Raw genomic sequence first — 13,771 nt, forward strand, 5'->3', positions numbered from 1 at the left:
TGAAGTGTAGTCGCAGACTGTAGTTCAATCATGGAAGACCAAATAAGGCATTAATAGAGCACCCCATGCTGTCATACCCCTCAGCCCAAATGACGTCACTAAATGACGTCACCATCTCCGACGTCACCTTCTCCATGACGTCCCAAATGACATCAGTTATGACATCATAAATGACATCATAAATGACATCAGTTATGACATCATAAATGCCCTTCTCCCAAATGACATCAGGTATGACATCATAAATGACATCAGTTATGACATCATAAATGCCCTTCTCCTGGTACTATATAAAGCCCCCATTGCCCGAGGCTGGCCGGGGCGTTGAATGTGCTCTGGAGGAAAGCGTCCACGGTGGAGCTGAAACTTTGCTGCTCGTTTTCGGACTCGGACATGGTGCTGGACTGAATGAAGCTTTTTGCTCTGGAGATGCTGGATGAATGCGTGATGCTGACACAAGGTGAGTGATGACTGCACAAGTGTGATTTAAGCTGTGGTGATGGGGGCTTTATATAGTACCAGGAGAAGGGCATTTATGATGTCATAACTGATGTCATTTATGATGTCATAACTGATGTCATTTGGGAGAAGGGCATTTATGATGTCATAACTGATGTCATTTATGATGTCATTTATGATGTCATAACTGATGTCATTTGGGACGTCATGGAGAAGGTGACGTCGGAGATGGAGACGTCATTTAGTGACGTCATTTGGGCTGAGGGTTATGACAGCATGGGGTGCTCTATTAATGCCTTATTTGGTCTTCCATGATTGAACTACAGTCTGCGACTACACTTAGTTTATGGGCTAGAAACTCTGCCAGATGACAGGCACTAGGCGCCATTTTCCCCTTCATTTAGAGAAAATGATCCTGAAATGAAGATTTGATTGACAGCTGCATGTTGTGAAATGATTGGTTGAAATGGGGTAGAAATTTGATAGTACTAGGTCATGTCAGCAAACTGTAAATTACTGTTATCAATGAAATCTTGAAAAACGAACTTTTGATGTGAAAAAGTGTGAAAAACTAAAGAAATTAGATTGTTGTGATTTGTTTTGCATACATTATTAAATAGGTGCACTGCATACCCAGGTATTTGAACTAAAAGAAAAGAAAAGTCATTTTTGGGTTCAGCTCGACTTTAAAGGGTGAAATTCGTCTCCCGTACAGTTGAATTTGGCTATACAGAGCAAAAGTGTTTTTTGTTGTTGTTTTAGTTTTTTTGGGGGTGAATGGGAAATTACTCACTTTTGCAACCAACCTCAAATGGCCATCTAATGAACTCGTTTTTGGCTTCAGCCCCAGAGACCGAAAAAGAAGTATACTTCAAGTTTATTTTATTAAGTAAACTTAAGTAAAGACCAAGTGTATTTCCAAGTGTACTTTTATGCAAGTATACTTATATACTCAAGTACACTTTATGCACCAAGTATACTAATATCAATATACTAGTAGTATACTCCAAGTGTACTTGCCTAATACTTCTTGACACTAAATTGGCACTAAATTGGCCCAATTCAGTATACTTTATGCACCAAGTATACTTATATCAATATACTAGTAGTATACTCCAAGTATACTTGCCTAATACTTCTTGACACTAAATTGGCACTAAATTGGCCCAATTCAGTATACTAGTAATATACTAAGTAAGTATACTTTAAGTGTAAGGAAAAAGTATGACCATGCAAGATTCAAACTCAGGGGCCCTTCCTTTCACCACGATGTCCTGTGTCTTATCCACTCGGCTATCCGTTCAGCTAATAAGTAAAGTAGAGAATGTTGACCATACCACTATATGTGTATCTGTCTCTATTCTAACACTACAGGTCGGATTGGGCTGAAAATTTGCATGGAAGTGGGTTATGATCTGGGGAAGGTCATGAGCAGATTGGAAAGTCCTGGAATCACCTGGAAAGTCCTGGAAAATCCTGGAAACGACCTGGAAAACACCTCATGCCCACATCCCAGTTCGGATTGGGCTGAAATTTTGCATGGAGGGGGGTAGTGATCTGGGGAAGGTCATGGGCATGTCATCAAGTCCTGGGACCACCTGGAAAGACCTGAAAAATCCTGGAAAACACCTGGAAAACATCTTACGCCCACACCCCAGGACGGATTGGGCTGAAATTTTGCATGGCGGGGTGTTAGGATCTGGGGAAGGTCATGGGTCCATCACCAAGTCCTGGAACCACCTGGAAAGTCCTGGAAAATCCTGGAAACCACCTGGAAAATACTTCACATCCACACCCCAGGTCAGATTCGGCTGAAATCTTGCATGGCAGGGGGTTATGATCCGGGGAAGGTCATGGGCACTTCATCAAGTCCTGGAACCACTTGGAAAATCCTGGAAAACACCTCACACCCACCCCAGGTGGCATTGTACTGAATATTTGCATGGCGGTGGGTTGTGATCAGAGGATGCTCATAGGCAGGTTGTGTACTTGTGGAAACCATCTCTGGACACCACCATCATTTCCGGCGAAGCAAAAGGCACAGTTGTATTGCTTTAATTGTGCCTATAAAAGGGAGCATGGGCTCTGTTTGTCTGTTTGTTTCTCTGTTTCAATTGTCCCTCTGATGATACCATTCCATTCATTCATGAATGAATGTCTATGACATCATCACTAATGATGTCACAATGTCTATGACATCATCACATCTATGACATCATCAGTGGTGGTCATCAGTGAGTGATGTCATCAGTGATGTGAAGTTGAGCAATTGTGTGCTGAGTGACATCACTCAAGCACTCCATATATTCTGGTACTGCCTTAGCAGCCAGTATACATCAAGTCTGCTACTCTCACACATGGAAGAATTGTCAATAAAATCAGCCAAATGTGTATGGTGTATACTACCTCAAATAAACCGATATGTCTGAAAAAGTATTTGTGTGTATCTCAATCACAAGTTTAAGTACAAGTATAAGCCAAGTATACTTAGACTTTTCTGTATACTGTGTAAGTACACTTAAGTATAAGTATACTTAAGTGTAAGTATACTGTATACTGTGTAAGTACACTTAAGTATAAGTATACTTAAATGTAAGTATACTGTATAGTGTGTAAGTACACTTAAGTATAAGTATACTCAAGTGTAAGTATACTTAAGTAAAATTTTGATAAGTATATATTTGATAAGTATATAAAAAGTAAACTGAAAGTATACTCTCTCATTTTAGGTTTAAAAGAAGTATACTAAAGTATACTAATTGTACACTTAGCAGCCAGTATACATCAAGTCTGCTACTCTCACACATGGAAGAATTGTCAATAAAATCAGCCAAATGTGTATGGTGTATACTACCTCAAAGAAACCGATATGTCTGAAAAAGTATTTAATAGGCTATAATCTATCGACTATAAGGGACCACATGGAAATAAGCCTCTGGGATTTATTGTGATATCCTGATTTTTCCATTTTATATGCAGAACTGCTGTAGCCTACTTCAAATAAAACAAATCAACTACAAGCCAAGTATACTTATACTTTCTGTATAAGGCAAGAATACATATTTATACTTTTCTTGTGTGTATCTCAATCACAAGTTTAAGTACAAGTATAAGCCAATTATACTTAGACTTTTCTGTATACTGTGTAAGTACACTTAAGTATAAGTATACTTAAATGTAAGTATACTGTATAGTGTGTAAGTACACTTAAGCATAAGTATACTCAAGTGTAAGTATACTTAAGTAAAATTTTGATAAGTATATATTTGATAAGTATATCAAAAGTAAACTGAAAGTATACTCTCTCATTTTAAGTTTAAAAGAAGTATACTAAAGTATACTAATTGTACACTTGTATAAACTTATTTTTGTTACATACAGGGATTAAGTGTAATTTTATTGTACTGGGAATCAAACTCTGGAGTCAGATGCACTGTGTACCAGCCATAGATCACATAGCCGGTGCTGCTGAACTGTGTGTGCATTACTGTGTAGGTAACTACACAGTGTTTGCTCATAAAAACTATACATTCAAGAAAATACACAAATTGGAGTTTCATCTCATGTATCATGTCAGCATCTAGGACTCTGTTGGAGCTTATTTTCTGGCAAACGGCATCAATTGTATTGATACACTCAAGCTGCTATGGAGAAATTTGTCAAAGCTTTAATTGATTTAATGGGACTTCTTTGGAAGAAATAATAGCTGTGACTGCTGCGATGCCAGATCTTCATCTAACTAAATAATGAGCACTACGTTCTCTGCTACTTCACATTTTAAGTTGTTCGATCTGTCATATAGTCTTAGTTAGATTTCCACACTTTTAGATTACACAATACTGATCTGAATTATTTGATACGAGATGAATAATGTGTCTCATAGAGAAATAAAGACATCAGAGCAAGGTCAGCTAGAGAGCAGCGACCCTAGCGCTGGTGGAGGTTCAGTCTAAATTGTGCAAAAGCACTGAAGCAGGGCGGATGCTTGCCGACAAAGGGTGGGGGGCATTGAACCTCTCGCTACCCGCCACCCAAAGGTGTGCATGCATACATTATATGACTAGCTGTGAGCTACAGTGCACTTTTCTGTATTTACCAGCCATGACATGGGGTGTGTGTGTGTGTGTTCGCGCGTGTGTGCGCGCGCGCGCGTGTGTGTGTGTGTGTGTTTGCGTATGTGCGTGTGTGTGTGTGTGCGCGTGTGTGTGCGTGTGTGTTTGTCATCATGGCAAAATGTGGTACTGGAGACACCTACAGTATAGTAGTGGGAACTACCACAGAAGCCGTTTGAGTACTTTGCCAGGTACTGTATCTGTGGACAGATTTTGTGAACGCGACAGCATCAATACTGTGCAAGATGCAGTCACGAAATTGTATGAGTTTGTAGTTGACATCAAAACGAAGGCAGAGTTCAAAAATGGATGTGATCTGAGCAAGCCAAATGCAGACACGCACACATGCGCACACACACACACACACACACGCACACGCACACACACACACACACACACTTCCCATTTTAGGCCCTGTTCATGTCACAGGCTGGTTTTATCCCAAGATTTATTTTCATGTCTCTTTTTTTTATAAAGCTATCTGAATACAACATTGTCATGATATCAGTTTCTAGTAATAATCTGTCCAGTTTCTTTCTTTCCTTCACACACACACACACACACACACACACACACACACACACACACACACACACACACACACACACACACACACACACACACACACACACACACACACATATAATCCAATTAGAACACAAACCTGTGTGTGTGTGTGTGTGTGTGTGTGTGTGTGTGTGTGTGTGTGTGTGTGTGTGTGTGTGTGTGTGTGTGTGTGTGTGTGGTCTCCAGCATGGTAATTGTGTCAGTCTTGTTGGTCATTGGGGAATTGATGTGTTAAATCCAATTCTGAATGTGTATGTGTGGTTCAGAGGAGGGGGAGACGTAGCGTGAGTACCAACCATATGTCACCGTCCCCAATTCAGCAGGATTGAATATGGATGAGAAACAACACAGGGTGCTGGTGTGGCTGCCGCTCGCAGGCTCAGCCTCAGTGTATGCCCATTTGTTATCAGCGAGGAAGTGGAGTTGTCAACATCAGCATTGCTAAGTGGCAAAGATTTTCCCTAATGAAGATCAAATGGATTCTGTAGGGGGCGCTGTGGCTTCCACCCTTTCTCTCAAGCTTCTTCTACTGTTGCACTCATCAGTTTGCCCTGGATAAGAGCATTAGAGCTACGTTCACACCGCAGGCCAAACTTCCTGCTCATATCCAGTGTTGGGAAAGTTACTGAAAATTGGTAATTAGTTACAGTTACTAGTTACTTTTCTCAAAAGGTAATTTAATTACTTTAAAGTTACCAGTTACTTCAAAGTAATTAGTTACTAGGGAAAGTAACTTTTGCGTTACTTTTAAAAGTCCGCTTCGATTGTTATTAATGCACACATTATGTTAGTGTTGCTGTGCCACAGTGTGGCATTGAACCTTCGCTTATTGGGGAGGCTTATAGCCTATCAAGGTCATTAGCCTCTGGGGCTCTGGCTGCAGCTCTCTCCCCGGACTAGGTCAGAGGATCAGAAACTGGGTAATCCTCTGAAGTTGTCCGTTATTTTCATGTCCTAAAGTAACTAGTAACTAGCCCAGTTACTATTTTAGTAACTGTAACTGAGTTACTGAATTTGAAAAAGTAATTAGTTAGATTACTAGTTACTGAAAAAAGTAGTTAAGTTACAGTAACTAGTTACTTAGTAACTAGTTACTCCCAACACTGCTCATATCTGATTGTTTTAGATGACTGTTCATATATGTATTATAGGATGTAACCCATATCCCATACCAATTATGAACAGGTGGAGTAGGGATTGGACGATCTGCTTATCACAATACGATTCGATAAACGTAATGAGGTTCACGGTATACAAATTCTCACAGAATTCTGGGTAACGCTTTAGAATACAGCCCGCAAATAAGCATGTAGTTATAGTATAACTACGGGGTACAAGGAGTGTAGTTATAGTATAACTACGGGGTACAAGGAGTGAATTTAGACTTTAACTAGAGGGGAACAAGATCTGTACTTATAGTATAACTAGGGGTACAAGGAGTGTAGTTATACTATAACTACGGGGTACAAGGAGACTTTAACTAGAGGGTAACACGATCTGTACTTAGGGTTAGGGTTAGGGTTACCCTAAAACTACGGGGTACCACACTGTAGTTATAGTATAACTACGGGGTACAAGGAGTGAATTTAGACTTTAACTAGAGGGTAACAAGATCTGTACTTATAGTATAGTATATATAGTAGTATAGAACTACGGGGTACAAGGAGTCTAGTTATACTATAACTATGGGGTACAAGGAGTGTAGTTATAGTATAACTACGGGGTACAAGGAGTGTAATTATAACTACACTCCTTGTACCCCGTAGTTATACTATAAGTACATATCTTGTTACCCTCTAGTTAAAGTCTAAATTCACTCCTTGTACCCCGTAGTTATACTATAAGTACTCTCCTTGTACCCCGTAGATATACTATAACTACACTCCTTGTACCCCGTAGTTACACTATAAGTATGTCACAGTGGTACATCCTTTGTCCTATGATCCTTATATTTTATATTCTATTGTGTGGCTTTTATCATTCTACAGCGTGGTTTTTATCAGTATTATTAATGATATTTGTTTGCTTTTTATTGTGTGCTGTGTGGTTTGGTAGTACACTCCTTGTACCCCGTAGTTATACTATAACTACACTCCTTGTACCCCGTAGTTATACTATAACTACACTCCTTGTACACCGTAGTTATACTATAACTACATGCTTATTTGCGGGCTGTATTCTAAAGCGTTACCGAATTCAGTTTATTTCTGAGACACAAATCTATCTAGAAATGGCATTGGCTACAATATAAATGAAGTTGCTTCTCTCTGTCACCGAATGATATACTATAGCACAATAGTGATTCAACCTATAGGTTAGCCATTTGTTGTTCTAATCACCTGGCGTCAGATAGCTCTTTCCTCCTCTGCAGCAGCAGCAGCAGCAGTTTTGTTTGCGTCAAACTGCTCACAAGCACGTTTCCCTAACCTGTCAGCTACTACGAGCACCTACTGGTAAGGGGCAGTACGGCTGCCAACAGACCCACACTCATGTAATCTGTCAGACGTATGATGTCATCATCACTGATGACATCATTGCTCAGTGACATCACATCATTAGGTAATTAGGGCAATTACGATGCTCTTTAGGCTATACATGGGGCTATAGACGGTTTTCACCAGAGCGCAAGCCCACAGCACTTCCTTTTTCTCAGCATTCGGCAAACTGCAGAAATATTCACTCGACATCGTTACTTTTGTTTTCGCTGCTCAGCTGTATACAGTAGACGGTTTGCATGGAATGGTCAGTCCTGCACTTTAATGTTTTTTTTTCTTTTATGTCCATAGCAAACACTGCAACAGGAAGTGAGCGGGGGTTCAATTCCGTTTTTGAGATACAATTCTGAGATTTTGCACACTTCAACTACTGTGACAGCAAAATCTTGTCAATTTCTTTCGTGAAGATTCAAGCTTTATTTACCAATAATTTGCAGTAGCCCATTTACAGTAAAACCTTTTGATGCACTGGGCTCAATCTTTGATCAATCGAAAATCTGTTTTAATTGTTTTGTGTAGTAGGACAGTCGATGCAGATGCTGAAGGTGTTGTTTGAAGAAAAAATGTGGGAGTAGGGTTTAATTACCTTTACAGTTTTTGCAGTTTTGCGGTCTTTGGACTTCATAATTGGCTATAGGTTGCAGTGTACAAAAGTTTCTCCTCACTTTGGCCCACATTTCAGTGAAAGTTGCACGTATGCCTGATTTGTTATGAATTTTCAAAGTTTGAAACTTTAGACGGTCGCTCTAGCGCCACCATCAGGACTATTGGCGCCAAATTTGCATCAACTAAGTTTGGCATGGGACTGGACCTTTGTGCAAAGTTTGGTTTATTTTCATGCATGGGAAGTCCAACTTCCCGGGAGAAGAAGAATACAGGCACAATACAATAAGTGGCCCTGCCGCTTCGCTGGCCCGGCCACTAATAACATAGGATAGAAAGTGTCCAGTGTCAAAAAAGTGTTCACTTGTCAGTGGAATTGTGTGCAAGTGTCAATAGTACAGTGTGCAAATGTCAATAATACAGGTGTCTGTGTTATTTATTGAGGAGCCTTGTTGCCTGAGGGAAGAAACTATTCCGCAGATGGTCTGTGCGTGCTTTCAGGACTCTATCTTCTCCCTGAGGGCAATAGGGAGAACAGACTGTTGTGCGGGTGGGTCGTGTCCTTGATGATCTTCCGGGACCTCCTGCGGCATCGCTGATTGTACAGTTCCTGCAGTTTTGGCAGTTCACGTCGTGTTACTGTACGTGCTGGGCCGTGCGCCTCACCCTTCTCAGTGCCTTGCGGTCCATGGTCCCGTACCAGGTAGTGAAACAGCCGGTCAGCACGCTCTCAATGGTGAGTCCATGAGGATTTGGGGCCTCAGGCCAAATTTCTTTAGTCGTCTGAGTCTGTGCAGTCGCTGTTGGGCTTTTTTGACGACAGTGGTGGTGTGGCTGTCCCACGTCAGGTCCTGGTGGATGTTGACTCCCAGGTACTTGAAGCTGTCCACCCTTTCCACCACTGTGCCGTTGATGGTGACTGGGGGGTGTCTCCCTCCCCTTCCTGTAATCCACAATGACCTCTTTGGTCTTAGAGACATGAGAGTGAGAGTGGAGTTGAGAGAGAAACATACATGGTGGGGCTGAAGATTCAGGGCAGGGTTGAGGGAAGGGGCAGGGAGTGGAGTGGAGCTTTGCCAGAAAAGCACACAGGTGGATCAAGAATGAGGTTGGGGAAGTAAGAATGGTTGATGTTAAAGATCTGACTGATAGTTGTGGAATGTAGGTCGAAGTCCCAGATGGAAAAAGCTCTAGGAATCACGGTGATTGGTGGTGAGAAGAAGGACATGTTCCCAGTGGCATGTTTTCAGCTAGGTACGAAAGCTGCAAAAAAGGTGTGGTCCATGGAGTGTCACATAAAGTGGATGCAAGGAGATTTGAGGAGTGTGAAGGAGTTATAGAACGCTTTAGAATTAAAAGGTTTGATCAATAAATGAGGAAAAATATGAGACGAAATCTGTCATGCTACACTATCTACCGGATAAGGTATTTTTGGATCATTTATTGCACCCAGTGAGGCAGTTTGTTCCTAAGCCACTTCAATGTGAAAACTGTTGGAAGTATGGTCATAGCTTGGAAGATTGTGCGACTTGGAAGGAGCGAGAGTGTCTTCATTGCAAAGAGAACCATGCAGCATGGGAGGAGAAATGTCCAAAGAGAGTAAAGGTAGACATAGTCAGGGAGAGATTTAGCAGGCGTGAGGAGGTGAGACCACGGGTGAGACAGGAAACTAAAGAGGTCAAATCGGCCAGGAAGCATGATGAGTTTTGTTTTTGTAAAGATCAAGTGAAGTTTCTGGCCTTTGTGGCTGTGATAATTAACTGTACTGCTGGAGTAGAAAAGAAGTGGGGAAAAATTTACACAATTGTGGAAGCAGCAAGGAGATTTCTGGGTGTTGTGGAGGTTTCTGGAAATGATGTGCAGAAGTTGTTGAGAGAAGCTTTTGGGCCTCTCAATCATCTGAGTAGTATGTAGTAGAATGGGAAGGCGGCGGGTATTTTATTTTATTATTTTAGTTCAATTTAGTTCAGTCCATTTAGAATCCAGCAGTTGGCGGTAATGCTAAACAAGAAGTCATCAGTAATGTCATAAATCCTTCCCTGCTGAGGTTATAAATTGGATGACTCTTGCTCATAGCCCAGTCAATCAAGCCAGCCTGCAGAAGGGGCACAGACACGTAAAATAGGCATGAGTTTGGACACACCCAAGAAAATGGTGCATAGGACACATAGTCTCCAGTCTCCACCGGAGAAATGAGCGCGCAAAATGTCTAGCTTAAATAACAAAAGCCCCCACACAAGGTACTGCAGCAGTACATTGTAAACCCAGCAGTAAAGTGGACAAATTAAATGAGTAACAACTGTAAGTAGGACCGGTAGAGTTTGTCCGCACTTAGTGAGTGAAAGTCCAATTGGGGGGGCAACTCGAGCAACAATGTGTGTGACCTTATTAGTGATGTCACTCGAGCAATTGTGATGTCATATCTTCCTGCTTAGGCTATAAATAGGAGCTGTGTGAAGAATAAAACACTAAAGAAGAATGGTACAATTCCGTATAGCTGCACGTGCCAAACCCACCAAGAAGAGGGCTGTGAAGCCGAAGAAGGTCGGCACCACCATCGGTGAGCTGATTCTTAAAGCTGTGTGCACCTCCAAGGAGCGGAGCGGCACGTCTCTGGTCGCCATCAAGAAGAGTATGGCTGCAGGAGGCTACGACGTGGAGAAGAATAATGCCCGGGTCAAGATCGCGATCAAGAAGCTGGTGGAAAAAGGCACTCTGCTCCAGGTTAAGGGGACCGGGGCCTCCGGCTCCTTCAAGGTCGCAAAGAAGGCTGAAAAGTTTAAGAAGCCGGCTGCCAAGAAAGCCGCTCCGAAAGCCAAGAAGCGTGCTGCCAAGAAATCCACCAAGACGCCAAAGAAGGCTGCAACTAAAAAGCGTGCACGCCGTGCAGCGGCCAAGAAATCCCCCAAGAAAGGCAAGAAGCGTGCAGCGGCCAAGAAATCCCCCAAGAAAGGCAAGAAGCGTGCAGCGGCCAAGAAAGCAAGAGCACCAAGAAGGCGACCAAGACTCCCTAGAAGGCGACCAAGAGTCCCAAGAAGGCGGTGAAGAATCACGCTGCTGCGGAACGAGCGAAGAAGGCTGCCAAGCCCAAAGCAGCTGAGAAAGCAGCAACCAAGAAGAAGTAAGCTTCTAGCTATATTGATGATTAAAACGCACATTGCAATGTGCGTCCGGAGTTCCAAGGCGCACCGTTGCCCCGATCGCCTCCAGAATTTGCCAAAACACTTTTCAAGGGTCTGCAATGAATCTTGCAGGGAAAACAATGCTTTAATTCGCAATCCCAGCTGGCACACAACGTCATTAGACGTTGATCTTTGGTTGGATGGAGGTCGTGACGTCCGTGACCATAATCCAATGTCAGTCCAACGTCTAATGTCAACGTCAGGTTGACGGTTAATACTGACGACATCTGACGTTGATATTATGTTGGTTTTAAGTTGTGTTTTTTAATAACCAAAATCCAACGTCTGGTAAACGTTGTAATATTAACATCCACACAACGTTAAATTCTAACATCATCAGACGTTGATATTTAGTCGATTTTAAGTTGTGTTATAAAGTAACTAAAATCCAACGTCTTCTAAACATCCCAATATTAACGTCATTATAACGTAAAATCCCAACATCATTAGACGTTGAGATTATGTTGATTTTAAGTTGTGTTATAAAGTACCTAAAATCCAACGTCTTCTAAACATCCCAATATTAACGTCAATATAACGTAAAATCCCAACATCATTAGACGTTGATATTATGTTGGTTTCAAGTTGTGTTTTTAAATAACCAAAATCCAACGTCTGTTAAACGTTGTAATATTAACATCCACACAACGTCAAATTCTAACATCATCAGACGTTGATATTTAGTCGATTTTAAGTTATGTTATAAAGTAACTAAAATCCAACGTCTTCTAAACATCCCAATATTAACGTCATTATAACGTAAAATCCCAACATCATTAGACGTTGATAATATGTTGGTTTTAAGTTGTGTTTTTAAATAACAAAAATCTAACGTCTGTTAAACGTTGTAATATTAACGTCCCCACAACGTTAAATTCTAACATCATCAGACGTGGATATTTAGTCGATTTTTAGTTATGTTATAAAGTAACTAAAATCCAACGTCTTCTAAACATCCCAATATTAACGTCATTATAACGTAAAATTCCAACATCATTAGACGTTGAGATTATGTTGATTTTAAGTTGTGTTATAAAGTAACTAAAATCCAACGTTTTCTAAACGTTCCAATATTAACGTCAATATAACGTAAAATCCCAACATCATTAGACGTTGATATTATGTTGGTTTTAAGTTGTGTTTTTAAATAACAAAAATCTAACGTCTGTTAAACGTTGTAATATTAACGTCCCCACAACGTTAAATTCTAACATCATCAGACGTGGATATTTAGTCGATTTTAAGTTGTGTTTTAAAGAAACTGAAATCCTACGTCTTTAAACGTTCCAATATTAACATCAATATAACGTAAAAACCCAACATCATTAGACGTTTATATTATGTTGGTTTTACGTTGTGTTTTTAAGTAACCAAAATCCAACGTCTGGTAAACATTGTAATGTTACTGTCCACACAACGTTAAATTCTAACATCATCAGACGTTGACATTTAGTCGATTTTAAGTTGTGTTATAAAGAAACTAAAATCCAACGTCTTCTAAACGTTCCAATATTAACGTCAATATAACGTAAAATCCCAACATCATTAGACGTTGATATTTTATTGGTTTTAAGTTGTGTTTTTAATTAACCAAAATCCAACGTCTGTTAAACATTGTAATATTAACATCCACACAACGTTAAATTCGAACATCATCAGACGTTGATATTTAGTCGATTTTAAGTTGTGTTTTAAAGAAACTAAAATCCAACGTCTTCTAAACGTCCCAATATTAACGTCAATATAACATAAAATCCCAACATCATTAGACGTTGAAATTCTGATGGTTTTAAGTTGTGATTTTAAGTAACCAAAAATCCAACGTCTGTTAAACTTTGTAATATTACCGTCCACACAACGTTAAATTAGAACATAATCAGACGTTGATATTTAGTCGATTTTAAGTTGTGTTATAAAGTAACTAAAATCCAACGTCTTCTAAACATCCCAATATTAATGTCAATATAACGTAAAATCCAAACATCATTAGACGTTGAGATTATGTTGATTTTAAGTTGTGTTTTTAAGTAACCAAAATCCAACGTTTGTTAAACGTTTTAACATTAACGTCCACATAACGTTAAATTCTAACATCATTAGACGTTGATATTTAGTTGATTTTAAGTTGTGTTTTAAAGAAACTAAAATCCAACGTCTTCTAAACGTCCCAGTATTAACGTCAATATAACGTAAAATCCCAACATCATTAGACGTTCATATTTTGTTGGTTTTAAGATATGTTTTTAAGTAACCAAAATCCTACGTTTGTTAAACATTGCAATATTAACGTCCACACAACGTTAAATTCTAACATCATCAGACGTTGATATTTAGTCGATTTTAAATTGTGTTA

General features: G+C 40.1%; 1 pseudogene across 1 annotated transcript; it reads left to right on the top strand.

Annotated features, from left to right (window-relative positions):
• The first annotated feature begins 10,714 nt into the window (after positions 1 to 10,714).
• LOC310772548 lies at positions 10,715 to 11,361 on the top strand (annotated as a pseudogene). The gene has a single exon. The product of its transcript is annotated as an uncharacterized misc_RNA (transcript).
• Positions 11,362 to 13,771: the final 2,410 nt, after the last annotated feature.

The sequence above is a fragment of the Poromitra crassiceps genome, assembly GCF_964638095.1.
Source record: "Poromitra crassiceps genome assembly, chromosome: 1".
NCBI lineage: Eukaryota > Metazoa > Chordata > Actinopteri > Beryciformes > Melamphaidae > Poromitra > Poromitra crassiceps.